The sequence below is a fragment of the Pongo abelii genome, chromosome X, assembly GCF_028885655.2.
Source record: "Pongo abelii isolate AG06213 chromosome X, NHGRI_mPonAbe1-v2.0_pri, whole genome shotgun sequence".
NCBI lineage: Eukaryota > Metazoa > Chordata > Mammalia > Primates > Hominidae > Pongo > Pongo abelii.
In genome coordinates, this window is record NC_072008.2 from 22,108,536 (window position 1) to 22,129,892 (window position 21,357).

A 21,357-nucleotide genomic window follows, 5' to 3' on the forward strand; every position below is an offset into this window, starting at 1 on the left:
TTGCAATAAGCATTAAAAATGAAATATTCAGTGTCCATTTTGAGATAGAATTGGTGTCAACACAGAACATTCTTCCTCTCAAGGTAGGAATCAATAGTATGGTATGTAAAAAAAAAATTTTTTTTTTGAGACAGAGTCTTGGTCTGTCACCCAGGCTGGAGCGTAGTGGCCTGACATTTTTTTCTTAAGTGAGTGAATGTCTACTTTTTCTTTTTCTTTTTCTTTTTTTTTTTTTTTTTTTTGAGACAGTCTTGCTCTGTCGCCCAGGCTGGAGCGTAGTGGCGCGATCTCTGCTCACTGCAACCTCTGCCTCCCAGGTTCAAGCGATTCTCCTGCCTCAGGTTCCCGGGTAGCTGGGATTACAGGCGCCCGCCACCATACCCGGCTAACTGTTGTATTTTTTAGTAGAGATGGGGTTTTGCCATATTGGCCAAGCTGGTCTTGAACTCCTGACCTCAGGTGATCGGCCCACGTCAGCCTCCCAAAGTGCTGGGATTACAGGTGTGAGCCACCACGCCCGGCCACCTACCTTTTCTTTGTATTAGATTGGCATGGAAGAAGATGAAGAAGAAAGGAATTAGTCATGTTGTAATTAGATAGACTTAACTTAAATTTTTCTTGTGCATGTAGGTTAAAAATAGCATTAGTAGACATTCTCCCCATCCCTTCCAACTCTACTATAGTGCTTTGCAAAGCTCTGTGTACTGTGTAAGATATAAAATGATGGTACTGTTACTGTAGAACACTGTTTGGGGGTCAATAGAATTGGATTTTTTCTACTTTATAAAAGAAACCGGGTATATGTACCTGGTGTCTGGATATCGTGTTTTTAATAACTGGGCATGACTTTGTACTTGAAGACTAGCTTGAGGCTGGGGCAGCAGATCCACTGATAAATCTGTTGACACACGTCCTGCAAAGACCTGAGAGGTGGAAATGAAGTGGATCAGGTTGTGCCAGGCCGTGGGAGATAGATTCAGGAGAGAATAAGGGATGTGGAATGGGAAAGAAAGGAATGGAAATCTCTGTCTTTTCATTTGGGTTGATAATAGTGAATTTTGACCCAACTCACTTCTTTGTATTGGAGAAAGGATGATGTATGTTTTGAACATCTTTGTTACTGTTTTAAAACAAAAGCATATAAACTGAACTCTGATAACTGAAAATCCCCTCTGCTTTTGCTGACTTTTAAAGAAATGTTATAAGATCTAGCATTGTTGTTTTACTTTAATGGCTGTGGTGTTATATAGTGTATTATAGTCTCCTTTATAACTTAAACTGGAATATACCGTAGTATCCTATAGCTGCTTTTTAATTAGAGAAAAGACAAATATGACTGTTTAAAATTCCATTTAACATATCAGCAGATGTCAATAGTTTATTTAAAAAATGAAATGCTGCTTTCTCGTAGAAGTGTGATCGATTGAATATTTTAGAGACTTGACTAATGGTGATCCAGCAGGGCTAGAGGAAGGCTGGGTTGACATTGTTTTTAATGGGCTGGAGCAGTGCTGATGTCGAAATAAAAATGTGCTAGTACTTCCTGTACAGTCTGCATAGTCACTTCCTTGCTTGCATTAACTATTGCTGACGCAAGACTTTGCATTTCTACCATCTGTCTCAGTAGATTCATCAGTTTCATTCTGGTCCCATGACTCCTGGGATAGGGTGGGGAATTGTGGGGGTGTGGGTTTTGTGTTAAATATCATTGGCCTGTGTTCAAGGCTCTAGAGCAGGACCAGTCAAAAGCGTGGTTTGTCAACCAGCTCTGTTTTCTAAGCACTGCACTTCAGCTGACCTGTTTTTCACAGCAAGACTCTCACTGAAAGAAGCAGTGTGCTGATTTTTCCCTGTGGCACAAGCTCTTTACCACATCTTGGAGCAGCATTTTTTTGAGACTCAGTTTTACTCTGTCACCCAGGCTGGAGTGCAGTGGCGCGATCTTGGCTCACTGCAACCTCCGCTAGGGTTCAAGCAAATTCTCGTGCCTCAGCTTTCCGAGTAGCTGGGACTATAGGCGTGCGCTACCACACCTGACTATTTTTTTTATTTTTAGTAGAGACGGGGTTTCACTATGTTGGCCAGGCTGGTCTCCAACTCCTGGCCTCAAGTGATCTACCCGCCTCAGCCTCCCAAAGTCCTGGGATTACAGGCGTCAGCCACTACGTCCGGCCTTGGAGCAGCAATTTTAGTACTACTCTTCCAGAAGCCAGTTGGGCCGCATTATTTGAATACCTAGTTCCTAGATAAGAGCTGTTATGTGACCTTGAAGAAGTACTCTATCTCCTTCAATTATCCTCTTGCCGCGTGTCTTTGTACTAAATCTTCAACCTTGCTGTTCTTTTGGCTAATAAACCACTTTCATTTACATTATCCTGCTCTGTCTTCAAACAGCTTTGTGAATGAGATGTTAATAACACTAGGCAGGCTAGCAGTCCAAGTTTGAAATGTGCCTGAGGGTCCTATGAATCTGGGTTCCAGCATTCTTAATTTCTAACGTGGATGCTTCCATCAGAGGTGCTTAACTGTTTTTGTACCTTGGACTCATTTAGCAGCTGCCTGGTGAAACCTGTGAACCCCTTCTCAGAAACATTTTAAATACATAAAATAGGATTCCAAGAAACAAGTTAAATTTTCCAAAAACTTACGATAGAATATTTGTGCTGCTTTATTTGTTATATAGCTAGATCAAGTGGTGGGTCACATACCATAATTGTGAAGTAGTAATAAGCATAAGATCTGTAGCAACTGAAATGTGATGAAAACACATTTGATTTCTCTTGTTGACAAAGTTACAGGAACTGCTGTGTACTAACATGGTTTGTCACCCGTGTTCATGCTTAAAGGAAATGCTAAATTTCAGTGGGAGTTGATAAAGATAGAAACATTTTCCCATCCAAGTTTATGGAGTCACAGAATTCTGTCCATAGGCCCCAGGTTAAGAACTCCTGACCTACAGTTTTTGCTTCCATTGTTTTCATTGTATTTGAGCGGTGGGGAAGGGTAGGTGGGATCCCTTCACCGTTCTGTCAGAACCTGAAATCAACACTGGCAGATCAGTTCACCTCAGCCAGAACCATTTAAAATCTCAATTACCTCATGTAGTAATCCTACTGATTTCTGCTTTACTCATTATTTCAAAAATGAAAAATAGAACATGGGCAAGAAATAGCCCAGTGCTTTTGGAAAGCTATTTGAATCCTCTTGGATGTGATTTCCCTGGGAAATTGGATGATAAATGTGACTGGACAGGTAGACTTAGCTCCTGTATCTGGGGGTCCTGGGGTGCTCAGGCCAGCTAATTAATGCAGACAGTTTTCCCATACACCAATCAACCATGTGATCATTTCAGTGAGCAACTTTTTTTATGATGAAGCATCAGGGAATAGGCCCTCCTCTGTGCAACTTTGCACAGGAATGTAAAAATAAGTGAATTTGGCAGCCTTTCTGGGAAAGAAGCAGGCCAGGTATATTTTAATGGAAGGCCTCCCATATCCAGAGAAGGGAGGGTTGGGTGTTGCTCCACCCCATTTCCTAAGAAAGACTGGCAGGAGGTCAGTCTCTGTAGCCCTTGGCTTTGACCATAGAGTTACTTATTAGAGATCATTCGTAGTTCCACCTATTAGGGAATACTTTTTTCTTGACTTTGTTCTGAAATAGTCTTAATCTTGGTAAGTGATTATGATGGTAGCTTAGGTTCTTGCTAAGTGATTCAGACTGCTCCTGTCTGTTCATTGCTAAGGGACAGAAACACTACTTGGACTTGGTCATGCACATAGCTCTACACTACATTCCACATCCTCTTATACTTTCTAGATGTTCTTTCTCCAGTTTAAATTTGGCATGTGAAACTCCCCCTTTGTCCGTCTTCCCAATGCTAAGGGGGAGCTTTTGCCAGCATGTCCTATGCATTGCATGTTCCCTTCAGTGTTTCTGTTTTATAATCCTCATCCCATATCTACTGACCATGTATGTTTACTTTTTATTATTATACTGTAAGTTCTAGGGTACATGTGCACAACGTACAGGTTTGATATATAGGTATACATGTACCATGTTGGTTTGCTGCACCCATCAACTTGTCATTTACGTTAGTTATTTCTCTTAATGCTATCCCTCCCCCAGTCCCCCACCTCATGACAGGCCCCGGTGTGTGATGTTCCCCGCCCTGTGTCCAAGTGTTCTCATTGTTCAGTTCCCACCTATGAGTGAGAACATGCGGTGTTGGGTTTTCTGTCTTTGTGATAGTTTGCTGAGAATGATGTTTTCCAGCTTCATCCATGTCCCTGCAAAGGACATGAACTCGTCATTTTCTATGGCTGCATAGTATTCCATGGTGTATATGTGCCACATTTTATTAATCCAGTCTATCATCGATGGACATTTGGGTTGGTTCCAAGTCTTTGCTACTGTAAATAGTGCCGCAATAAACATACGTGTGCATGTGTCTTTACAGTAGCATGATTTATAATCCTTTGGGTATATACCCAGTAATGGGATTCCTGGGTCAAACAGTATTTCCAGTTCTAGATCCTTGAGGAATCGCCACACTGTATTCCACAATAGTTGAACTAATTTATACTCTCACCAACAGTGTAAAAGCATTCCTATTTCTCCATATCCTCTCCAGCATGTGTTGTTTCCTGACTTTTTAATGATCGCCGTTCTAATTGGCATGAGATGGTATCTCATTGTGGTTTTGATTTGCATTTCTCTGATGACCAGTGATGATCATTTTTTCATGTGTCTGTTGGCTGCATAAATGTCTTCTTTTGAGAAGTGTCTGTTCACATCCTTTGTCCACCTTTTGATGGGCTTGTTTGTTTTTTTTCTTGTAAATTTGTTTGAGTTCTTTGTGGATTCTGGATATTAGCCCTTTGTCAGCTGGGTAGATAGCAAAAATTTTCTCCCATTCTGTAGGTTGCCTGTTCACTCTGATGATAGTTTCTTCTGCTGTGCAGAAGCCCTTTAGTTTAATTAGATCTCATTTGTCTGTTTTGGTTTTTGTTGCCATTGCTTTTGGTGTTTTAGACATGAAGTCCTTGCCCATGCCTATGTCCTGAATGGTCCTGCATAGGTTTTCTTCTAGCGTTTTTATGGTTTTAGGTCTAACATGTAAGTCTTTAATCCATCTTGAATTAATTCTTGTATGAGCTGTAAGGAAGGGATCCAGTTTAAACTTTCTACATATGGCTAGCCAGTTTTCCCAACACCATTTATTAAATAGGGAATCTTTTCCCCATTGCTTATTTTTGGCAGGTTTGTCAAAGATCAAATGGTTATAGATGTGTGTTATTATTTCTGAGGCCTCTTTTCTGTTCCATTGGTGTATATATCTGTTTTGGTATCAGTACCATGCTGTTTTGGTTACTATAGCCTTGTAGTATAGTTTGAAGTCAGGTAGCGTGGTGCCCCCAGCTTTGTTCTTTTTGCTTAGGATTGACTTGGCAATGCGGGCTCTTTTTTGGTTCCTTATGAGCTTTAGTTTTTTCCGATTCTGTGAAGAAAGTCATTCATTGGTAGCTTGATGGGGATGGCATTGAATCTATAAATTACCTTGGGCAGTATGGCTATTTTCACAATATTGATTCTTCCTATCCGTGAGCATGGAATGTTCTTCCATTTGTTTGTGTCCTCTTTTATTTCATTGAGCAGTGGTTTGTAGTTCTCCTTGAAGAGGTCCTTCACATCCCTTGTAAGTTGGATTCCTAGGTATTTTATTCTCTTTGTAGCAATTGTGAATGGGAGTTCACTCATGATTTGGCTGTTTGTCTGTTATTGGTGTATAGGAATGCTTGTGATTTTTGCACATTGATTTTGTATCCTGAGACTTTGCTGAAGTTGCTTATCAGCTTAAGGAGATTTTGGGCTGAGATGATGGGGTTTTCTAGATACACAATCATGTCATCTGCAAACAGGGACAATTTGACTTACTCTTTTCCTAATTGAATACCCTTTATTTCTTTCTCTTGCCTGATTGCCCTGGCCAGAACTTCTAACACTGTGTTGAATAGGAGTGGTGAGAGAGGGGCATCCCTGTCTTGTGCTAGTTTTCAAAGGGAATGCTTCCAGTTTTTGCTCATTCAGTATGATATTGGCTGTGGGTTTGTCATAAATAGCTCTTATGATTTTGAGATACGTCCCATCAATACCTGGTTGATTGAGAGTTTTTAGCATGAAGGGCTGTTGAATTTTGTCAAAGGCCTTTTCTGTATCTGTTGAGATAATCGTGATTTTTGTCTTTGGTTCTGTTTATATGATGGATTACATTTATTGATTTGCGTATGTTGAACCAGCCTTGCATCCCAGGGATGAAGCCAACTTGATGGTGGTGGATAAGCTTTATGATGTGCTGCTGGTTTCGCTTTGCCAGTATTTTATTGAGGATTTTTGCATCGATGTTCATCAGGGATGTTGGTCTAAAATTCTCTCTTTTTTTGTTGTGTCTCTGCCAGACTTTGTTATCAGGATGATGCTGGCCTCCTAAAATGAGTTAGGGAGGATTCCCTCTTTTTCTATTGATTGGAATAGTTTCAGAAGGAATGGTACCAGCTCCTCTTTGTACCTCTGGTAGAATTCAGCTGTGAATCCTTCTGGTCCTGGACTTTTTTTGGTTGGTAGGCTATTATTAATTATTGCCTCAATTTCAGATCCTGTTATTGGTCTATTCAGGGATTCAACTTCTTCCTGGTTTAGTCTTGGGAGGGTGTATGTGTCCAGGAATTTATTGATTTCCTCTAGATTTTTTAGTTTATTTGCATAGAGGTGTTTATAGTATTCTCTGATGGTAGTTTGTATTTCTGTGGGATCAGTGGTGATATCCCCTTTATCTTTTTTTTATTGCTTCTATTTGATTCTTCTGTCTTTTCTTCTTTATTAGTCTTGCTAGCGGTCTATCAATTTTGTTGATCTTTTAAAAAAACCAGCTCCTGGATTCATTGATTTTTTTTTTTTTTTGAAGGGTTTTTTGTGTCTCTATTTCCTTCAGTTCTGCTCTGATCTTAGTTATTTCTTGCCTTCTGCTAGCTTTTGAATTTGTTTGCTCTTACTTCTTTAGTTATTTTAATTGTGATGTTAGGGTGTTGATTTTAGATCTTTCCTGCTTTCTTTTATGGGCATTTAGTGCTATAAATTTCCCTCTACACACTGCTTTAAATGTGTCCCATAGATTCTGGTGTGTTGTGTCTTTGTTCTCGTTGGTTTCAAAGAACATCTTTATTTCTGCCTTCATTTTGTTATTTACTCAGTAGTGATTCAGGAGCAGGTTGCTCAGTTTCCGTGTAGTTGTGCAGTTTTGAGTGAGTTTCTTAATCCTGAGTTCTAATTTGATTGCACTGTAGTCTGAGAGATAGTTTGTTGTGATTTCCGTTCTTTCACATTTGCTGAGGAGTGCTTTACTTCCAACTATGTGGTCAGTTTTGGAATAAGTGGGATATGGTGCTGAGAAGAATGTATATTCTGTTGATTTGGGGTGGAGAGTTCTGTAGATGTCTATTAGGTGTGCTTGGTGCAGAGCTGAGTTCAAGTCCTGGATATCCTTGTTAACCTTCTGTCTCATTGATCTGTCTAATACTGGCAGTAGGGTGTTAAAGCCTCCCATTATTATTGTGTGGGAGTCTAAGTCTCTTTGTGGGTCTCTAAGGACTTGCTTTATGAATCTGGGTGCTCCTGTATTGGGTGCATATATATTTAGGATAGTTAACTCTTCTTGTTGAATTGATCCCTTTACCATTATGTATTGGCCTTCTTTGTCTCTTTTGATCTTTGTTGGTTTAAAGTCTGTTTTATCAGAGACTAGGATTGCAACCCCCGCTTTTTTTTGTTTTCCATTTGCTTGGTAGATCTTCCTCCATCCCTTTATTTTGAGCCTATGTGTATCTCTGCACATGAGATGGGTCTCCTGAGTACAGCACACTGATGGGTCTTGACTCTATCCAATTTGCCAGTCTGTGTCTTTTAATTGGGGCATTTAACCCATTTATATTTAAGGTTAATATTGTTATGTGTGAATTTGATTCTGTCATTATGATGTTAGCTTGTTATTTTGCCCATTAATTGATGCAGTTTCTTCCTAGCCTCGATGGTCTTTACAATTTGGCATGTTTTTGCAGTGGCTGGTATGGGTTGTTCCTTTCCATGTTTAGTGCTTCCTTCAGGAGCTCTTGTAAGACAGCCCTGGTGGTGACAAAATCTCTCAGCATTTGCTCATCTGTAAAGGATTTTATTTCTCCTTCACTTACGAAGCTTAGTTTGGCTGGATATGAAATTCTGGGTTGAAAATTCTTTTCTTTAAGAATGTTGAATATTGGCCCCCACTCCCTTCTGGCTTGTAGTGTTTCTGCAGAGAAATCAGCTGTTAGTCTGATGGGCTTCCCTTTTTGGGTAACCCGACCTTTCTCTCTGGCTGCCCTTAACATTTTTTCCTTCATTTCAACCTTGATGAATCTGACAATTATGTTTCTTGGGGTTGCTCTTCTCGAGGAGTATCTTTGTGGCATTTTCTGTATTTCCTGAATTTGAATGTTGGCCTGCCTTGCTAGGTTGGGGAAGTTCTCCTGGATAATATCCTGCAGAGTGTTTTCCAACTTGGTTCCATTCTCCCCGTCACTTTCAGGTACACCTATCAAACCTAGATTTGGTCTTTTCACATAGTCCCATATTTCTTCGAGGCTTTGTTTGTTTCTTTTTACTCTGCTTTCTCTAACCTTGTCTTCTCGCTTTATTTCATTCATTTGATCTTCAATCACTGATACCCTTTCTTCCACTTGATCGAATCAGCTTTTGAAGCTTGTGCATGCATCACGAAGTTCTTGTGCCATGGTTTTCAGCTCCATCAGGTCATTTAAGGTCTTCTTTACACTGTTTATTCTAGTTAGCCATTCGTCTAACCATTTTTTCTGGTTTTTAGCTTCCTTGTGATTGGTTTGAACATGTTCCTTTTGCTTGGAGAAGTTTGTTATTACCGACCTTCTGAAGCCTACTTCTGTCAACTCATCAAAGTCAGTCTCTGTCCAGCTTTGTTCCATTGCTGGGCGAGGAGCTGCAATCCTTTGGAGGAGAAGAGGCACTCTGGTTTTTAGAATTTTCAGTTTTTCTGCTCTCACCATCTTTGTGGTTTTATCTACCTTTGGTCTTTGATGTTGGTGACCTACAGATGGGGTATTGGTGTAGACATCCTTCATGTTGATGATGGTGCTATTCCTTTCTGTTTGTTAATTGTCCTTCTAAGAGTCAGGTCCCTCAGCTGCAGGTCTGTTGGAGTTTGCTGGAGGTCCACTCCAGACCCTGTTTGCCTGGGTATCACCAGCGGAGGCTGCAGAACAGCAAATATTGCCTGTTCCTTCTGGAAGCATCGTCCCAGAGGGGCACCTGCCTATGTGAGGTGTCTGTAGGCCCGTACTGGGAGCTGTCTACCTGTTAGGCTATACGGGGGTCAGGGACCCACTTGAGGAGGGAGTCTGTCTGTTCTCAGAGCTCAAACGCTGTGCTGGGGGAACCACTGCTCTCTTCAGAGCTGTCAGACAGGGATGTTTAAGTCTGCAAAAGCTGTCTGCTGCCTTTTGTTCAGCTATGCCCTGCCCACAGAGGTGGAGTCTATAGAAGCAGTAGGCCTTGCTGAGCTGCGGTGGGCTCTGCCCAGTTTGAGCTTCCTGGGCTGCTTTCTTTACCTACTCAAGCCTCAGCAATGGCGGACACCCGTCCCCCAGCCAGGCTGCTGCCTCGCAGTTGTATCTCAGACTGCTGTGCTAGCAGTGAGCAAGGCTCCGTGGGTGTGGGGCCCGCTGAGCCAGGCACGGGAGAGTATCTCCTTGTCTGCCGGTTGCTAAGACCTTGGGAACAGCACAGTATTTGGGTGGGAGTGTCCACTTTTTCCAGGTACAGTCTGTCCTGGCTTCCCTTGGCTAGGAAAGGGAAATCCCCCGACCTCTGGTGCTTCCCCAGTGAGGTGACGCCCCGCCGTGCTTCGGCTCGCCTTCCTTGGGCTGTACCCACTGTCCAACCAGTCCCAATGAGATGAACCAGGTACCTCAGTTGGAAATGCAGAAATCACCTGTCTTCTGCATCAGTCACGCTGGGAGCTACAGACCAGAGCTGTTCTATTTGGCCATCTTGTAACAGAAGAGCGTATGTTTAATTTTTTAATGTCTGAAGAAGATAGTGTGCCTTGGGAAGAATACAGACACCTGGGTTTGGGTTCTGACAGCCACTTAAGAACTGGAGGTTTTTAACTTAAGTGTAGTGAGGGCAGGGTCAGCAAGAACTTCAGCCCAAGTCCAGTTGGCATGAGCTAAAATGGAAGCTCTGAAAGCCACTGGGTCCCCCTTTTGCCTTTGATGCTTCATGCATGTAGTAGGCACTTAGTCAGTATTTGCAACCTTGGGAGATTGAAGCGTACTGTAAAAGGGAATTCTTAGAATTGCATTTTCCATGTAGAACATGGAGGAAACAGGTTGGCTGGAAGAAGTTATCCATAGCTGGGCTTGTTGAAGAAGAAAAGCAGTCTGTGATGATTAAGGGAGAAGTCCCTGCAAATTCATTTTGCTCAAAGGAGCAAAAACATCTACTTGGCACTAGCAAAGGTGCAGTCTCCGTAATGGTGAAAGTGCTGTGTTGGCGAAAGGGGTCCTCAAAGTCCAGCTCCTTCCTGGTTCTCCTAAGGGCTGAAGAGGAACAGAAACTGGAAGATGTACAGTGGTCAGACTGGAAAATGGAAAAAGTGGAGGATCTGTAGCCATTTGGACTGTCAGCCATTTCTGTGACTGAGTCTTCTCTCCTTTCTCCTTGTTTGATCTTCACTGACCTGAGTCTTGAATATCTTAATTCCCCACCCATTTGTATGGAGTTTCTGCACCAGGCCTCCAGTTTGATCCGGGGCAGCCCACAGAGGACTGTCTTTGGCTCAGGTGCCGACACCAATCTGCAGAGGCCAGGGTTCAAGGCCACTCAACTCTGATTTTGGTTGCTTGTGTTTAGTTTGAGCCTGTCCCTTGGCTCTCATTTGATGAATCTACTAAGGATTTGTGCATCAAAATAATTAGGCATAGTGATGAATTATAAACGTTTTAAAAATTGGAAATCATGGCCGGGCATGGTAGCTCACGCCTGTAATCCCAGCACGTTGGGAGGCCGAGGTGGGCAGATCATGAGTTCAGGAGATTGAGACCATCCTGGCTATCACAGTGAAACCCCCTGTCTACTAAAAATACAAAAAATTAGCCGGGCTTGGTGGTGGGTGCCTGTAATCCCAGCTACTCAGGAGGCTGAGGCAGGAGAATTGCTTGAACCCAGGAGGTGGAGGTTGCAGTGAGCCGAGATCGCGCCACTGCACTCCAGCCTGGGCAACAGAACGAGACTCTGTCTAAAAAAAAGAAATCATAAGTATGTATAGATGATAAGTAGGGGACATAAAGGGAGCTCTTTTTTACTGTTCAGTGGCAAGTGGCTATGGGAGAGGGAGTGCTGAAATTGAAAGACTAGTATTTTATAATCATAATGAAGACTGAATCAGGCAAGAATCATCCATTGGTGTTAGATCTTAAGGGAAATCTCAGCAAGGATCATATTTACATGGCTTTAAAGTATCTCCCACAGATTGCTTATGAGTTGTGTATCAGTTCCCTATTGCCTCTTTAACAAATTACCGAAAACTTATTTCCTTAAAATAACACGGATTTCTCTTACAGTTCTGGAGAGTCAGAAGTTCAAAATGCACCTTAGAGGGCTAAAATGAAGGTGTTGGCAGGGTTGGTTCCTTCTGGAGGCTCCTGGGAAAATCTGTGTTCTTTCTTTAATTTCAGTCTCAAAGCCAGCAGTGGAACAGTTTCAAGTCTCTCTGCTCCTGTTGTCACATTGCCTTCCATCTCTGTCTCCTGTGTCTCTCTTGTAAGGCCACTTGTGATTACAAGTCCTACCTAGATGATCCAGGATTCTCTTCCTGCTTCGAAATCCTCAACCACTTCTTCAAAATCCTTTTGCCATATAAAGTAACATTCTTATAAGGCTCTGGAGATTACATGGGGTGGGGCGGGGTGGCGGGGCGAGGGCATTTATTTCACCTACTGCATGTTGCAAGATAAAAGTAACTTTACAGTGCCGAAATTGGACAGCATCTTGACCAGGTAATCAAAATCGTCATCCACAAGGGCAGGTAGACATCCTGTGCCTCCAGAGGTGACACTCTGAGAAGGGTCTATCACCACCTATGCAGTATTTGGCTTAGGATCCATTACCTGAATCAAATCGTGAAACCTGAGATCCCCAAAGGAGGAATGTTCTATTAAGAAAGAGGCCTGGTACAAAAGTATTAATGTCAAAAAAGAGAAAGGCTGTGAAAAGATTCCAGTTTAAAGGAGGCTAAAGAGACATGGCAACTAAATGTAATACCTGAACCTATCCTAGATACTGTATTGGAGGAAAAAAAATGCTGTAAAGGACATTGTCAGTTGACAAGTTAGAATGTAGTTTAATACAAATATTGTATCCTGTTTATTGAAGTTCTTATTGCAACTCTGAGCTTGAAGTTATTTCCAAGTAAAATGTTAAACATTTTAAAATAGGGGAAGGAATTCTTTTGGCACAGTTTATCTCCCATCTGCCTGAGGGGCATGCTAGCCAGACTTCTGGACATAGAATTCAAGACCTGAGAGCAATAAGGCTCAAGGGACCCGTGTAACACCCAAAGGAGCATTCTTCTGCTTTACAGTTAGCCCAGGAGGCAGTAAGGTGGCAAGCTCCTCAGGCAGAAGTCCTAGTGGTTAAGTTATGTCTTTGAGGCTTTCTGTCTGCTACGCAAGAAACCGAAGCTGCATGGGCTCCCACCAGAGACTACGGAGGCCAGAGGAGCAGGGTCTGCCCGTGATGTCTGTGGTAGGAGAAACAAAAAAGGGAGATATGAGCAAGAGGATGGTGTGGCAACTGGCTGTACAGCCGCACTCCAGTCCTGCTGGCTTAGAAATAAAAGGCCCCAGGGAAAGAGCCTGCTTTAAAGACTTCCTGAGCCCGAGCTGCTGCTAAGACATTGCAGACGTTGAAGGGTTTTCTTTTTTTTTTTCTTTCCCTGATGTGTGTGGCAGAAGGGAGGGATGAGAGTGGGTTCAAAGACTTAAGGCAAAGAGCCCCACGTTGTAATATTTCAAATTTGAAAATAGGATCTGATTAAAAAAGTTGTCCTATTAGTTTTACAACGGAAGTGACCAAGGACTTCAAGAGGTTCTGTTGGAACAGTAGTTGTCCTGCTTTCTAGAAGTAGGACTTGGCCGGGCATGGTGGCTGAGGCCTGTAATCCCAGCACTTTGGGAGGCCGAGGCGGGCAGATCACTTGAGGTCAGGAGTTCGAGACCAGCCTGACCAACATGGTGAAATGCTGTCTCTACTCAAAATACAAAAAAATTAGCCAGGCCTGGTGGTGGGTGCCTGTAATCCCAGCTACTCAGGAGGCTGAGGCAAGAGAATCGCTTGAACAACCCGGGAGACAGAGGTTTCAGTGAGCCAAGATCACGCCACTGCACTCCTGCCTGGGCAACAGAGTGAGACTCCGTCTCAAAAGAAAAAATAGGAGTAGGACTAGAAAAACTAGGGCAGTGCTTCTGAAACTTGAGTGCATGTGAAAATCACTTGAGGATCTTGTTAAAACAGAGTCTGATTCAGTAGTTCGGGAGTAGGGCCCAAGAGGCAGCATTTCTCACAGTCTGATTAGTAGATGTTGATGGTGCCAGTATGTGGACCACACTTTGAGTAGTACTGAGCTAGAGTAATGGTCAAATGGAAAATTGGATGGGTCACATTACAGAAAAATGAAGACAGCTGTTGCATGAACCACTGCTGAATTTAAATGTAAATATCAATGTACTGCTCTAAGTGGCCTTGAAAGCAATAGGTGTTGCCATAGTAATTGCTAAAATGTGTGTCTGATTTCCAAGGGTTGGAAATTTTCTCATGTATATGATTCAAAAGCCAATTTGATACCACCCAAAGCAATGTACAGATTCAATCCAATCACTACCAAAATACCAATGACATTCTCAACAGAAATAGGAAAAACGATCCTAAAATGTATATGGAACCACAAAGGACCCCAAATAGTCAAAGCAATCCTGAGCAAAAAGAACAAAGCTGGAGGCATCATGCTACTGGACTTCAAAATATACTACAAAGCTGTAGTAGCCAAAACAGCATGGTACTGACATAAAAACAGACATCAATCAGTGGAACAGAATAGAGAACCCAGATGGCCGGGCGCAGTGGCTCATGCCTGTAATCCCAGCACTTTGGAAGGCCGAGGCGGGCAGATCACGAGGTCAGGAGATCGAGACCATCCTGGCTAACACGGTGAAACCCTGTCTCTATTGAAAATACAAAAAATTAGCCGGGTGTGGTGGCAGGTGCCTGTAGTCCCAGCTACTCGGGAGGCTGAGGCAGGAGAATGGCGTGAACCCAGAAGGCAGAGCTTGCAGTGAGCCAAGATAGCGCCACTGCACTCCAGCCTGGGAGAAAGAGCAAGACTTCGTCTCAAAAAAAAAAAAGAGAACCCAGATGTACATCCACACACAGTGAACTCATTTTCAACCAAAGTCCCAAGAATATGCAATAGGGAAAGGACAGTCTCTTCAATACATGGTGCTGGGAAAACTGGATAAACATATGCAAAAGAATGAAAGTAGACCCCATCTCCAAATCAAATCAAAGTGGGTTACAGACTTAAGTATAAGATCTGAAACTATGGAACATCTAGAAGAAAACGTTGGGGAAATGGTCAGGATGTTGGTCTGGGCAAAGATTTTTTGTGTAAGACCTCAAAAGCACAGGCAACTGAAGCAAAAATAGAGAAAAGGGATTACATCAAACTAAAAAGCTTCACAGCAAAGGAAACAGAAAAGTGAAGAGACAACCCAGAGAATGGGAGAATATATTTGCAAACTAATGATCTGACAAGGGGTGGATAACTAGACTACATAAGGGGCTCGAACAACTCAGCAAAAAAATCCATTCAAAAGTGGGCAAAGGACATATCCTCAAAAGAAGACATACAGATGGCCAACACGCATATGAAAAAATGCTCACTAGCACTAATCATCAGAGAAATGCAAATCAAAACCACAATGAGATATCATCTCACCCTAGTTAAAATGGCTTTTATAAAAAAGGGAATAATGGGTGCTGGTGAGGATGTGGAGAAAGGGAACCCTCCTATGCTTTTGGTGGGAATGTAAATTACAGCAGCTGCAATGGAAAAGTATGGAGGTTCCTCAAAAAACTATAGATTATATAGATATACCATACATCTATATATAGAGATATACATCTATATCTACTCCCTATCTCCAAGAGATCTACCTTTTTAGCTCCCACTTTGATACTTCTCTTACTGTGCTTGGCATGTTTCATTTAACGTGACCTCCAGTTCCATCCACATTTCTGCAAATGACAGGATTTCCTTTTTATGGCTGAATAATATTCCATACTATATAATATATATAGATATAGATGTATATCTATATAGACATATAGTATATATCCGAAAGTAAGGAAATCAGTATATTTAAGAGAGATTTGCACTCCCATGTTTATTGCAGCACTATTCACAATAGCCAAAATACAGAATCAACCCAAGTGTCCATCAATAGATGAGTGGATTAAATGTATTTGTACACAGTGGAATATTATTCAGCCATAAAAAGGAAATCCTGTCATTTGCAGAAATGTGGATGGAACTGGAGGTCACGTTAAATGAAACATGCCAAGCACAGTAAGAGAAGTATCAAAGTGGGAGCTAAAAAGGTAGATCTCTTGGAGATAGGGAGTAGATTGGTGGTTACTGGAGGCCAGGAAGGGTGACGGGAGGGGATGGAGAGAGGTTGATTAATGGGTGCAAATATACAGTGTGATAGAAGAAATGAAACCTAGTGTTTGATCAGTAGGGTGGCTGGTTTATAATTATTGTATATTTCAAAATAGAAGAAAATAGTTCTAATGTTTCTAGCATAAATAAAAGATAAATATTAAGGTGATGGGTATACCAGTGACAGTGATTTGATCTTTAAAAGTCATAGGGACTTAGGAAATTATCACATGTACTCCCAAAATATATTATGTATCAATAAAAATAAACACTAAAAAAAGGCAATTTGATAAACCATTAATCTGGGGCTTCCTTTTAAGCTCTCCCCAAAAGGCATGGATACCCCCAGCCCTTGAAAAATTACAAAACAGTGCTGGTGGATAGAGGCCCATTAGGAGAGACTTTGAAGCAACAAGCAGTGCAGAAATGATCAAGGATTCTGAAAGGGTATGGACTCTGTTCATTTTGCAGACACTGCCCTGACAGCTAGAAGGTTCTAAACACAAGGATAAGGGATTATACCCTTTATTCACCTAAGCATGCAACTTACTGAAGTCTGGATTGTGCTTTGATTTCATGGCTTTAGGTAAGTTTATTTCTGTGGAGAGTAAAACTGGAACAAACTTCACTTTGTGCTTGAGTCTTTTGCAAGTTTATTGAAAATAGAATAATAAGGGGAAGAATTAGAGGTTATATGATTCTGTCCTGATGCTGTACTAGAACAGCTTTTGGCAGCGCTTATAGACCACTTTTGCTGTAGCCTCTGTAAAGGGTCATAGGCAATGTGTGGGATATATCCATGGCAATGTGTAGAGGAAAGAACACATGGGCAGCCTCTTTAGCAGCAAAGAAAAATAAAAGCCATAGGGCACTAGGAGGGCTGCTGGAAACAGAAGCATGAAGGGGAAATTAAGACTTTATAAGGTGAAGGCTGTAAAGAAAGTGCACAAGTTTTAGTTTAAGGGAGGGCAGGGCTGGAGGTGATTTATTACAAGTACTTTATAAAACACTGAACATTTAGAAGATACTGCAAAGCCTAATACTATTTAGCCCTGCTATAGCTATATAAAAAATAAACTGTTAGGTTTCTCCATAACCAAAAAGCCATCAGGCCCTTCCAATCTTATTCCCTCCCCTAACTCCCCAAGCTAGAAAGATATCTGGGCTGGTGTTAGAGATTGAATTGTCTTCCTCAAAAAGATGTTGAAGCCCCAATCCCCAGTACCTATGAATGTGACCTTATTTGGATATAGGGTCTGTGCAGATGGTAAGATGGGGTCCTTAGGTTGAGACCTTATCCAATGACTGATGTCCTTATATTAATGGCAAAACAGCAGTTACTTTTGCACCAACCTGATAAAGGAAATTTGGACACAGAGACATGTGCAGAGGGAAGATAATGTGAAGACACAGGGAGAATACCATCTACAAGCCAAAGAACAGCTGAGGCTACCAGAAGCTAGGAGAGAGGGATGAAACTGAGTCTCCCTCACAGCCCTCACAAGAAACCAGCCTTGCTGATGCCTTCATCTGGGACTTCCTAGCCTTAAGAACTGAGACAATTTCTGTTGTTTAAGCCACCCAGTTTATGGTACTTTGTTATGGCATCACCAGGAAACTAGTTCAAATGGTCTACAAAATAATTAGCAGATGGAGGAAGGTTTGTGTATCAGTCAGCTGTCACTGCGATAATACCGCATAGCAAGCAAACTTGAAATGTCAACAGCTTCTAGCAACAAGTGTTGATTTTTCTCCTCAGCCATCTGCAGGTTGGCTGGGGTTCAGCTGATCTAGGCTGGGCCCTATTTCAAACTGTGTTAGGTCCAGGTTTGCTCCACATGTCTCTCATCATCCTTGGATCATTGGCTACCTGAGACATGTTCTCACAGCAAAAGGCACGGAGCACAAGAGGACGGGCACAATGACACAAGCACATGTCAAGCCTCTGTGTGTGCCATGTCTGTCAGTATTCCATTGGCCATAGCACACTGCATAGCCAAACCCAGGGCGAAGAGACCGGGCAGTACCCTTTGCCAATCATGAGGCAAGGAGATGGATGATAGGGGAGTGAATAGTTGGCAAAGAGATTTCAATCTACCCTATTTGACTCCTGAATTTATTGTAAGAGGCCAGGAGTTCAAGACTAGCCTGGCCAAATGGTGAAATCCCATCTCTACTAAAAGTGTAGAAATTAGCCAGGCGGGTTGGAGCACTCCTATAATCCCGGCTACTTGGGAGGATGAGGCATGAGAATCACTTGAACCCAGGAAGCAGAGAGTGCAGTGAGCTGAGATCCCACCACTGCACTCCAGCCTGGGAGACAGAGTGAGACTCCATCTCAAAAAAAAAAAGGTGTTTTAGGAACTAGGAAAGTTCATTTCTCAGGGATAGCAGCAGTCTAGCTTGACTCTGACAAACGTGGTGAAGACTAAATCCTGTAGCCTGCTATCACACTTCAAGTGAAGCATTCAACAGATGACCTTTTATTAGCACAGATGTTAAAACCTTTGCAGGAAATAACCAAATGCACTAATGGGCATCTTATATGTAAAATAATACTGTGAAGTGCACAGACATCCTACATTGTATGAGATGCTAACATTTGTGGTTTCCTGGAAAGAACATTGTTCTGAAAAATGAGGAAAGGCGCCCTCTGGTGAACATATTCTTTTGGTAGTTAGAGAACCTGAAACACAGGCTAAATTGTATTCCATCCTTTGACATGAAAGTCGAGAGTTACAAGGCAGTGTCGTTCCTTCTCTCCACTCCTTGCTATTAGTAGTAGAATCAAGACCCACTTGAGAAATCATCCTAAATTTCCAGGCCTAAAAGTCAATAGTGTTGTCTGTTTACTCTGTTGATTGTTTTTTTTTTTTTTGGTTTGTGTGTGTGTGTGTGTGTGGTGTGTGTGTGTGTGTGTGTTGAGATGGAGTTTCACTCTTGTTGCCCAGGCGGGAGTACAATGGCGTCATCTCAGCTCACTGCAACCTCCATCTCCCAGGTTCAAGTGGTTCTCCTGACTCAGTCTCCCAAGTAACTGGCTAATTTTGTATTTTTAGTAGAGATGGGGTTTCACTACATTGGTCAGGCTGATCTCGAACTCCTGCCCACAGGTGATCCACCCGCCTCAGCCTCCCAAAGTGATGGGATTACAGGTGTGAGCCTCCATGTCCGGCCAAGTATCAGGTTTCAAAAATTAATGTGCAAGCTCAGAATTTATATCAGCGCAGCCAGTCTGCCTACTATGTTGTGCCACTGCTGCCTTTAAAAGAAATCAGAGGCCAGGCGCGGTAGCTCACGCCTGTAATCCCAGCACTTCGGGAGGCCGAGGTGGGCAGATCACGAGGTCAGGAGTTCGAGACCAGCCTGGCCAATATAGTGAATCCCTGTCTCAACTAAAAATACAAAAAATTAGCCGGGCATGGTGGTGCACACCTGTAGTCCCAGTTACTCAGGAGGCTGAGGCAGGAGAATCTCTTGAACCTGGGAGGCAGAGGTTGTGGTGAGCCGAGATCAGGCCACTGCACTCCAGCCTGGGCAACAGAGTGAGACTCTGTCTCAAAAAAAAAAAAAAAAAAAGAAATTCAGATGGCAGAATCTGGAAAAATACTAATGGCCACACCTGCTTTAGTATTTACATTTACAAAAAACAGTTGTACAAAACTGGTTTCATTTTTAAGACCTATTACTTTAATTTCCCCAAATGCTCAATTTTTCCCTCCAGTTTCTCCACATGTCCCCAAGTTCACTGGGTATGTTAGATGATAATTAAATGAGGGCAGTAAAGATGTTAGATGTCCTTGATGTATCCTGGAAGGACTCATTTAAGGGAGGATAGGGTGATCTTCCATTTGTATGTTAAAAAGGGTTAAGGTTAGATATTTACTTTAAGTAGCTCTGTAAGTTCTTGAAGTCATAGGGCCCATGCCCTGTTGAGCTTTGCACCCTAGGGTTGGGCAGGCACACAGGACCCAATAAAAAGAAAATGAAAATATAAACGATCAAAGGGATGAGGCCGGGTGCAGTGGCTCATGCCTCTAATCTCAGCACTTTGGGAAGCCGAGGCGGGTGGATCACCTGAGGTTGGAGCTTGAGACCAGTCTGGTCAACAGGGTGAAACCCTGTCTCTACTAAAAACACAAAATTAGCCGGGCGTGGTGGCAGGTGCCTGTAATCCCAGCTGCTCAGGAAGCTGAGGCATGACATATCTGGTGGTTTGGCTGTGGAAGACCCAGTAACATGCCAAGGACTTAACAGGGGATTCAACATAACAGTAATAGTAGTTACTAATTGATGTTTCAACTTGGCACAGATATGTGGAGAAAGAAATCCACGTGAAAAAGATGAACAGCCATCTCTTTCATGGAACAAATGCATTTAACTAGGCCTGAATTCACAGGCCTTCAAAATTTGTAAGACTGATGTCAATATCCTCATGGAAGAATCAGAACACCACAATAATGTTACTAGGAAAAAGACGTGGAGAAGTTGGAAAATATTCACATTACTATAGGGTTTTGTTATGTGCCAAAGAGCTCCTTTAAAACATGCGACCAGCCACTGAAGTCACTGCCTGTGAAGGGCTAAAAAACAAAAACTGTTAGAAATTATAAAGATACTTGGCAAAATTTATCAGAGGTGACCTACACTTGTGCCCTTTTCATATATTACCACCCAGTGCTTGGCTCCTGGATTTGAAATTTGTAATTCCTGCACATTCATTTTAAAAAAAGAAAACCACAGTTCTTCCAGTACCTTCCATCTTCCCACATGTCTGCATCTCCAGGCTTCAAATGTATCATATGTTGTTAAATTGCTTTTCAAAACGGTGTACCAATTTACACTTACGATTAGGGTTATGAGGATTGAAAGTGCTCCATTGCCAATTGACATTGTAGACTTTTAAATTTTTTGCCAGTCTCTGCCGGGTGCAGTGGCTCACGCCTATAATCCCAGCACTTTGGGAGGCTGAGGCGGGAGGATTGCTTAGCTCAGGAGTTCAAAACCAGCTTGGGTAACATGGCAAAACTCCATCTCTACCAAATATACAGAAATTAGCCAGGCGTGGTGGCGGGCGCCTGTAATCCCAACTACTCAGGAGGCTGACGCATGAGAACTGCTTGAACCCAGGCGGTGGAGGTTGCAGTGAGCCGAGGTTGGAGATTGTACCACTACACTCCAGCCTGGGTGACAGAGCAAGACTCTCAATCAATCAATCAATCAATCAATCAATTTTTGCCAGTCTGGAGATGTGAAATGGTCATTTCTTATAGTTTAAATTTTCATTTAACTGAGTATTAATGAGGCTGGGCATATTTTTGTAAGTTAATTGGCCAGTGTTCCTCTTTGGAAAAATGCCTGCCTTTTTGTCCATTTGGCTATTGGGTTTTGATTTTCTTATTGATCAGTTGTACTTTAAATCTTCAGGATAATAATCCATTGTTGCTTGTATTTTTGTTACAAGTATCTACTCTCAGTCTGTAGTGTGTCTTTTTCATTTTTAGTAGTATTTTTGGATG